We start from the raw sequence: 9,773 nt of genomic DNA, 5'->3' as shown, positions 1-9,773 counted from the left end.
TTTAGCCCCTTCACCCCCAGTAATTCACCCGCTTCACCCCTAGTAATTCACCCCCTTAACGCCCTTAATTCACCCCCAGTAATTTACCGACCACCCCAGTAATTCACCCCATTCACCCCCATTAATTCACCCCCTTCACCCTCAGTAATTCACCCCCGGTGATTCACCCCCTTCACCCTCATTAATTAACGCCCTACACCCCCAGTAATTCACCCCCTTCACCCTCAGTAATTCACCCCCTTCACGCTCAGTAATTCACCCCCAGTAATTCACCCCCTTCACCCCTCAGTAATTCACCCCCTTCACCCTCAGTAATTCACCCCCTTAACGCCCTTAATTCACCCCCAGTAATTTACCGACTTCACCCCAGTAATTCACCCCTTCACCCCCAGTGATTCACCTCCTTCACCCTCAGTATTTCACCCCCTTCACCCCCAGTAATTCACCCTCAGTAATTCACCCCATTCACCCCCAGTAATTCACCCTCTTCACCCCCATTAATTCACCCCCTTCACCCTCAGTAATTCACCCCCTTCACACTCAGTAATGCACCCCCTTCAACCTCAGTAATTCATCCCCTTCACCCTCAGTAATTCATCCCCTTCACCCTCAGTAATTCACCCCCTTCACCCCCAGTAATTTTCCCGCTTCACCCTCAGTAATTCACCCCCTTCACTCTCAGTAATTCACCCCTTCAACCTCAGTAATTCAGCCCCTTCACCCTCATTAATTCACCCCCAGTAATTCAGATCCTTCACCCAAAGTACCTCAGCCCCATCACCCTAAGTAATTCTCCCCCTTCACCCTCAATAATTCACGCCCTTCACGCTCAGTAATTCACCCCCAGGAATTCAACCCCATCACCATCAGTAATCGACACCTTCACCGTCAGTAATTCACCCTCTTCACCCCCAGTAATTCACCCCCTTCACCACCCTTCATCCCATGTAATTCACCCCCAGTAATTCACCCGCTTCACCTCCATTAATTCACCCCCTTCACCACAAGTAATTCACCCCCTTCATCCTCAGTAATGCACCCCATTAAACACACTTCACCCCCAGTAATCCACCCCCTTCACCGCCAGTGATTCACCCCCCTCACCCCCAGTAATTCACCCCTTCACCCTCAGTGATTCACCCCCAGTAATTCACCCCCTTCACCCTCATTAATTGACCCCCTTCACCCCCAGTAATACACCCCCTTCAACCCCAGTAATTCATCCCCTTCACCCTCAGTAATTCACCCCCTTAACGCCCTTAATTCACCCCCAGTAATTTACCCACTTCACCCCAGTAATTCACCCCCTTCACCCCCAGTGATTCAGCTCCTCCACCCTCAGTAATTCACCCCCTTCAACCGCAGTAATTCAGCCCCATCACCCCCAGTAATTCACCCCTTCACCCCGAGTAATTCAACCCCTTCACCATCAGTAATTCTCCCCCTTCACCCTCAGTAATTCACCCCCAGTAATTCACACCTTTGACACCCAATAAATCACCCCCTTCACCCTCAGTAATTTACCCCCTTCACCCTCAGTAATTTACCCCCTTCACCCTCAGTAATTTACCCCCTTCACCAGCAGTAACTTACCACCTTCACCCTCAATAATTTATCCCCTTCACCCTCAGTAATTCACCCTCTTCACCCCCAGTAATACACCACACTTCACCCCCTTCATCCCCTGTAATTCACCCCCTTCACCCCCAGTAATTCATCCACTTCAACTCCAGTAATTCACCCCCTTCACCACAAGTAATTTAGCCTCTTCATCCTCAGTAATGCACCCCATTAAACACACTTCACCCACTTCATCCCCAGTAATCCACCCCCTTCACTCCCGGTGATTCACCCCAATCACCCCTAGTAATTCACCCCCAGTAATTCATCCCCTTCAACCTCAGTAATTCACCCCCTCACCCCCAGTAATTCACACCATTCACCCTCAGGAATTCACCCCAATTAGCCCCAATAATTCAACCCATCAACCCCAGTAATCCACCCCCTTCACCCCCGGTGATTCACCTCCTTCACCCTCATTAATTGATGCCCTACACCCCCAGTAATTTACCCCCTTCACCCTCAGTAATTTACCCCCATCACCCCCAGGACTACACCCCCTTCACCTTCAGTAATTAACCCCTTCACTTCCAGTAATTCACCCCCTTCACCCTCAGTAATTCACCACCTTCACCCACAGTAATCCACCCCCTTCACCCCCAGTGATTCATCCCCTTCACCCTCATTAATTGATGCCCTACACCTCCAGTAATTTACCCCCTTCACCCTAAGTAATTTACCCCCTTCACCCTCAGTAATTCACCCCCTTCACTTCCAGTAATTCACCCCCTTCACTCTCAGTAATTCACCCCCTTCACCACCCTTCATGCCATGTAATTCACCCCCTTCACCCCCAGTAATTCACCCGCTTCACCTCCATTAATTCACCCCCTTCACCACAAGTAATTCACCCCCTTCATCCTCAGTAATGCACCCCTTTAAACACACTTCACCCCCAGTGATTCACCCCTTCACCCCTAGTAATTCACCCCCCCTCACCCCCAGTAATTCACCCCTTCACCCTCAGTGATTCACCCCCAGTAATTCGCCCCCAGTAATTCACCCCCTTCACCCTCATTAATTGACCCCCCTTCACCCCCAGTAATACACCCCCTTCAACCCCAGTAATTCACCCCCTTCACCTTCAGTAATTCTCCCCCTTCACCCTCAGTAATTCACCCCCTTCACCACCAGTAATTCGCCCCCTTCATGCTCAGCAATTCACCCCCTTCACCTTCAGTAATTCTCCCCCTTCACCCTCAGTAATTCACCCCCTTCACCACCAGTAATTCACCCCCTTCACCTTCAGTAATTGTGCCCCTTCACTCCCAGTAATTCACACGCTTCACCGCAGTAATCTACCCCCGTCACCATCAGTAATTTACCCCGATCACCATCAGTAACTTACTCCCTTAACCATCAGTAATTTACACCCTTCACCCTCAGTAATTTACCCCCTTCACCCCCAGTAATTCACCCTCTTCACCCCCAGTAATTCACCACCCTTCACCCCCTTCATCCCCTGTAATTCACCCCCTTCACCCCCAGTAATTCATCCACTTCAACTCCAGTAATTCACCCCCTTCACCACAAGTAATTTAGCCCCTTCATCCTCAGTAATGCACCCCATTAAACACACTTCACCCACTTCATCCCCAGTAATCCACCCCCTTCACTCCCGGTGATTCACCCCAATCACCCCTAGTAATTCATCACCATCACCCCCAGTAATTCATCCCCTTCAACCTCAGTAATTCACCCCCTCGCCCCCAGTAATTCACACCATTCACCCTCAGGAATTCACCCCAATTAGCCCCAATAATTCAACCCATCACCCCCAGTAATCCACCCCCTTCACCCCCGGTGATTCACCCCCTTCACCCTCATTAATTGACGCCCTACACCCCCAGTAATTTACCCCCTTCACCCTCAGTAATTTACCCCCATCACCCCCAGTAATACACCCCCTTCACCTTCAGTAAATCACCCCCTTCACCCTCAGTGATTCACCACCTTCACCCAGAGTAATTCACCCCCGGTGATTCACCCCCTTCACCCTCATTAATTGACGCCCGACACCCCCAGTAATTTACCCCCTTCACCCTCAGTAATTTACCCCCATCACCCCCAGTAATACACCCCCTTCACCTTCAGTAATTAACCCCTTCACCACCAGTAATTTTCCCCCTTCACTCTCAGTAATTCACCCCCTTCACCTCTAGAAATTCAAACACTTCACCATCAGTAATTCTCCCCATTCACCCTCAGTAATTCACCCCCTTAACGCCCTTAATTCACCCCCAGTAATTTACCCACTTCACCCCCAGTGATTCAGCTCCTTCACCCTCAGTAATTCACCCCCTTCACCCCCAGTAATTCAGCCCCATCATCCTCAGTAATTCACTCCCTTCACCCTGAGTAATTGAACCCCTTCACTCTAAGTAATTCACCCCCTTCACTCTAAGTAATTCATCCCCTTCACCCTCAGTAATTCGCCCCCTTCACCCCTAGTAATTCACCCCTTCACCCCGAGTAATTCAAACCCTTCACCATCAGTAATTCTCCCCCTTCACCCTCAGTAATTCATCCCCAGTAACTCACACCTTTGACACCCAATAAATCACACCCTTCACCCTCAGTAATTTACCCCCTTCACCCTCAGTAATTTACCCGCTTCACCATCAGTAATTTACCCCCTTCACCAGCAGTAACTTACCACCTTCAACCTCAGTAATTTACCCCATTCACTCTCAGTAATTCACCCCCTTCACCCTCAGTAATTCACACCCTTCACCCCCAGTAATTCACCCCCTTCACCCTCAGTAATTCACCCCCAGTAATTCACACCCTTGAACCCCAATAAATCACCCCCTTCACCCCCAGTAATTCACCCCCTTCAGCTTCAGTAATTCTGCCCCTTCACCCTCAGTAATTTACCACCTTCACCCTCAGTAATCTATCCCCATCACCCTCAGTAATTTACCCCTTTCACTCTCAGTAATTCACCCCCTTCACCCTCAGTAATTCACCCCCAGTAATTCACCCCCTTCGCCTTCAATAATTCTGCCCCTTCACCCTCAGTAATTTATCCCCATCACCCTCAGTAATTCACCCCCTTCACCCTCAGTAATTCAACCCTTTCACCCTCAGTGATTCACCCCCTTCACCCTCAGTAATTCACCCACTTAGTGCCCTTAATTCACCCCCAGTAATTTACCCACTTCACCCCCAGTAATTTACCCACTTGACCCTCAGTAATTCACCCCCATCACTGTCAGTAATTCACCCCCTTCACCCTCAGTAATTCACCACCTTCACTCTCAGTAATTCACCTCCTTCACCCTCAGTAATTCACCCCCTTCACCCCCACTAATTCATCCACTTCACCCCCAGTAATTCACCTCCCTTCACCCCCTTCATCCCCTGTAATTCACCCCATTCACCCCCAGTAATACATCCACTTCACCTCCAGTAATTCACCCCCTTCACCACAAGTAATTTAGCCCCTTCATCCTCATTAATGCACCCCATTAAACACACTTCACCCACTTCATCCCCAGTAATCCACCCCCTTCACTCCCGGTGATTCACCCCAATCACCCCTAGTAATTCATCACCCTCACCCCCAGTAATTCATCCCCTTCAACCTCAGTAATTTACCCCCCACACCCCCAGTAATTCACACCATTCACCCTCAGGAATTCACCCCAATTAGCCCCAATAATTCAACCCATCACCCCCAGTAATTCACCCCCGGTGATTTACCCCCTTCATCCTCATTAATTGACGCCCTACACCCTCAGTAATTTACCCCCATCACCCCCAGTAATACACCCCCTTCACCTTCAGTAATTCACCCCTTCACCTCCAGTAATTCACCCCCTTCACCCTCAGTAATTCACCACCTTCACCCCCAGTAATACACCCCCTTCACCTTCAGTAATTCACCCCTTCACCACCAGTAATTCTCCCCCTTCACCCTCAGTAATTCACCCCCTTCACTCTCAGTAATTCACCCCCTTCACTCTCAGTAATTCACCCCCTTCACCCCTAGTAATTCAACCCTTCACCATCAGTAATTCTGCCCTTTGACCCTCAGTAATTCACCCCCTTCACCCTCAGTAATTCACCCCCTTAATTCACCCCCAGTAATTTACCCACTTCACCCCAGTAACTCACCCCCTTCACCCCCAGTGATTCAGCCCCATCACCCTCAGTAATTCACCCCCTTCACCCCCAGTAATTCAGCCCCATCACCCTCAGTAATTCACCCCCTTCACCCCCAGTAATTCTCCCCCTTCACCCCCAGTAATTCACAAATTGACACCCAATAAATCACCCCCCTCACCCTCAGAAATTTACCCCCTTCACCATCTATAATTTACCCCCTTCACCAGCAGTAACTTACCACCTTCACCCTCAGTAATTTACCCCCTTCACCCTCAGTAATTCACCCCCTTCACCCTCAGTAATTCACCCCCTTCACCCCCAGTAATTCACCCTCTTCACCTTCAATAATTCTGCCCCTTCACCCTCAGTAATTTATCCCCATCACCCTCAGTAATTCACCCCCTTCACCCCCAGTAATTCACCTCATTCGCCCTCAGTAATTCAACCCTTTCACCCTCAGTAATTCACCCCCTTAATGCCCTTAATTCACCCCAGTAAGTTACCCACTTCACCCTCAGTAATTCACCACCTTCACCCCCAGTAATTCACCCCCTTCACCTTCAATAATTCTGCCCCTTCACCCTAAGTAATTTATTCCCATCACGCTCAGTAATTCACCCCCTTCACCCCCAGTAATTCACCTCAATCACCCTCAGTAATTCAACCCTTTCACCCTCAGTAATTCACCCCCTTCACCCTCAGTAATTCACCCCCTTAATGCCCTTAATTCACCCCCAGTAATTCACCTCTTCACCGTCAGTAATTCAAACCCTTCACCCTCAGTAATTTATCCCCTTCACCATCAGTAACTTACCACTTTAACCATCAGTAATTCACCCTCTTCGCTCCCAGTAATTCACCCCCTTCACCCCCAGTAATTCACCCCCTTCACCCCCAGTAATTCGCCCCCTTCACCCCAGTAATTCACCCGCTTCACCCCCAGTACTTTACCCCCTTCTCCACCCTTCACCCACCAGTAATTCACCCCCTTCACCCCCAGTATTTCAGCCCCTTCACCCTCAGTAATTCACCCCCTTCACTCTCAGTAATTCATCCCCTTCATCCTCAGTAATTCACCCCCTTCAGCCCCAGTAATTCACCCCTTCACCCCAAGTAATTCACCCCCTTCACCCTCAGTAATTCACCCCCAGTAATTCACACCCTTGACCCACAATAAATCATCCCCTTTACCCCCAGTAATTCACCCCCTTCACCTTCAGTAATTCTGCCCCTTCACCCTCAGTAATTAACCACCTTCACCCTCAGTAATTTATCCCCATTACCCTCAGTAATTTACCCCCTTCACTCTCAGTAATTCATCCCCTTCACCCTCAGTAATTCACCCCCAGTAATTCACCCCCTTCACCCCCAGTAATTCACCCCCTTCAGCCCAGTAATTCACCCCTTCACCTTCAGTAATTCTGCCCCTTCACCCTCAGTAATTTACCACCTTCACCCTCAGTAATTTATCCCCATTACCCTCAGTAATTTACCCCCTTCACTCTCAGTAATTCATCCCCTTCACCCTCAGTAATTCACCCCCTTCACCCCCAGTAATTCACCCCCTTCACCCCCAGTAATTCGCCCCCTTCACTCCAGTAATTCACCCCGCTTCACCCCCAGTACTTTACCCCCTTCTCCACCCTTCACCCACCAGTAATTCACCCCCTTCACCCCCAGTATTTCAGCCCCTTCACCCTCAGTAATTCACCCCCTTCACTCTCAGTAATTCATCCCCTTCACCCTCAGTAATTCACCCCCTTCACCCCCAGTAATTCACCCCTTCACCCCAAGTAATTCACCCCCTTCACCCTCAGTAATTCACCCCCAGTAATTCACACCCTTGACCCGCAATAAATCATCCCCTTTACCCCCAGTAATTCACCCCCTTCACCTTCAGTAATTCTGCCCCTTCACCCTCAGTAATTAACCACCTTCACCCTCAGTAATTTATCCCCATCACCCTCAGTAATTTACCCCCTTCACCCCCAGTAATTCACCCCCTTCACCCCCAGTAATTCACCCCCTTCAGCCCAGTAATTCACCCCTTCACCTTCAGTAATTCTGCCCCTTCACCCTCAGTAATTTACCACCTTCACCCTCAGTAATTTATCCCCATTACCCTCAGTAATTTACCCCCTTCACTCTCAGTAATTCATCCCCTTCACCCTCAGTAATTCACCCCCTTCACCCCCAGTAATTCACCCCTTCATCCTCAGTAATTCTGCCCCTTTACCCTCATTAATTAACCCCCTTCACCCTCAGTAATTTATCCCCATCACCCTCAGTAATTCACCCCCTTCACCCTCAGTAATTCACCCCCTTAACGCCCTTAATTCACCCCCAGTAATTTACCCACTTCACCCCAGTAACTCACCCCCTTCACCCCCAGTGATTCAGCCCCTTCACCCTCAGTAATTCACCCCCTTCACCCCCAGTAATTCAGCCCCATCACCCTCAGTAATTCACCCCCTTCACCCCCAGTAATTCTCCCCCTTCACCCTCAGTAATTCACCCCCAGTAATTCACACATTTGACACCCAATAAATCACCCCCTTCACCCTCAGAAATTTACCCCCTTCACCATCTATAATTTACCCCCTTCACCAGCAGTAAATTACCACCTTCACCCTCAGTAATTTACCCCCTTCACCCTCAGTAATTCACCCCCTTCACCCTCAGTAATTCACCCCCTTCACCCCCAGTAATTCACCCCCTTCACCCTCAGTAATTCACCCTCAGTAATTCACCCCTTTCACCGTCAGTAATTCACCCCCTTCACCCCCAGTAATTCACCCTCTTCACCTTCAATAATTCTGCCCCTTCACCCTCAGTAATTTATCCCCATCACCCTCAGTAATTCACCCCCTTCACCCCCAGTAATTCACCTCATTCACCCTCAGTAATTCAACCCTTTCACCCTCAGTAATTCACCCCTTAATGCCCTTAATTCACCCCCAGTAATTTACCCACTTCACCCTCAGTAATTCACCCCCTTGACCCCCAGTAATTCACCCCCTTCACTGTCAGTAATTCACCACCTTCACTCTCAGTAATTCACCCCCTTCACCCCCAGCAATTCACCCCCTTCACCCCAAGTAATTCATCCACTTCACCCCCAGTAATTCATCCACTTCCTCCCCAGCAATTCACCACCCTTCACCCCCTTCATCCCCTGTAATTCACCCCCTTCACCCCCAGTAATTCATCCACTTCATCCCCAGTAATCCACCCCTTCACTCCCGGTGATTCACCCCAATCACCCCTAGTAATTCACCCCCAGCAATTCACCCCCTTCACCCCAAGTAATTCATCCAATTCACCCCCAGTAATTCATCCACTTCATCCCCAGTAATTCACCCCCTTCACTCCCGGTGATTCACCCCAATCACCCCTAGTAATTCACCCCCAGTAATTCATCCCCTTCAACCTCAGTAATTCACCCCCCTCACCCCCAGTAATTCATCCCCTTCAACCTCAGTAATTCACCCCCTCACCCCCAGTAATTCACACCATTCACCCTCAGGAATTCACCCCAATTAGCCCCAATAATTCAACCCATCACCCCCAGTAATCCACCCCCTTCACCCCCGGTGATTTAAAGCCCTTCACCCTCATTAATTGACGCCCTACACCCCCGGTAATTTACCCCCTTCACCCTCAGTAATTTACCCCCATCACCCCCACTAATACACCCCCTTCACCTTCAGTAATTCAACCCTTCACCACCAGTAATTCTCCCCCTTCACCCTCAGTAATTCACCCCCTTCACTTCCAGTAATTTCACCACCTTCACTCTCAGTAATTCACCCCCTTCACCCCTAGTAATTCAAAACACTTCACCATCAGTAATTCTCCCCATTCACCCTCAGTAATTCACACCCTTCACACCCAGTAATTCACCCCCTTCACCCCTAGTAATTCAAACCCTTCACCATCAGTAATTCTCCCCCTTGACCCTCAGTAATTCACCCCCTTCACCCCTCAGTAATTCACCCCCTTAACACCCTTAATTCACCCCCAGTAATTTACCCACTTCACCC

Source organism: Cetorhinus maximus, chromosome 24, assembly GCF_964194155.1.
Source record: "Cetorhinus maximus chromosome 24, sCetMax3.hap1.1, whole genome shotgun sequence".
Taxonomy (NCBI): Eukaryota; Metazoa; Chordata; class Chondrichthyes; order Lamniformes; family Cetorhinidae; genus Cetorhinus; species Cetorhinus maximus.
The sequence above is the reverse complement of the archived record's forward strand: the minus strand, read 5'-3'. Positions refer to the sequence as shown.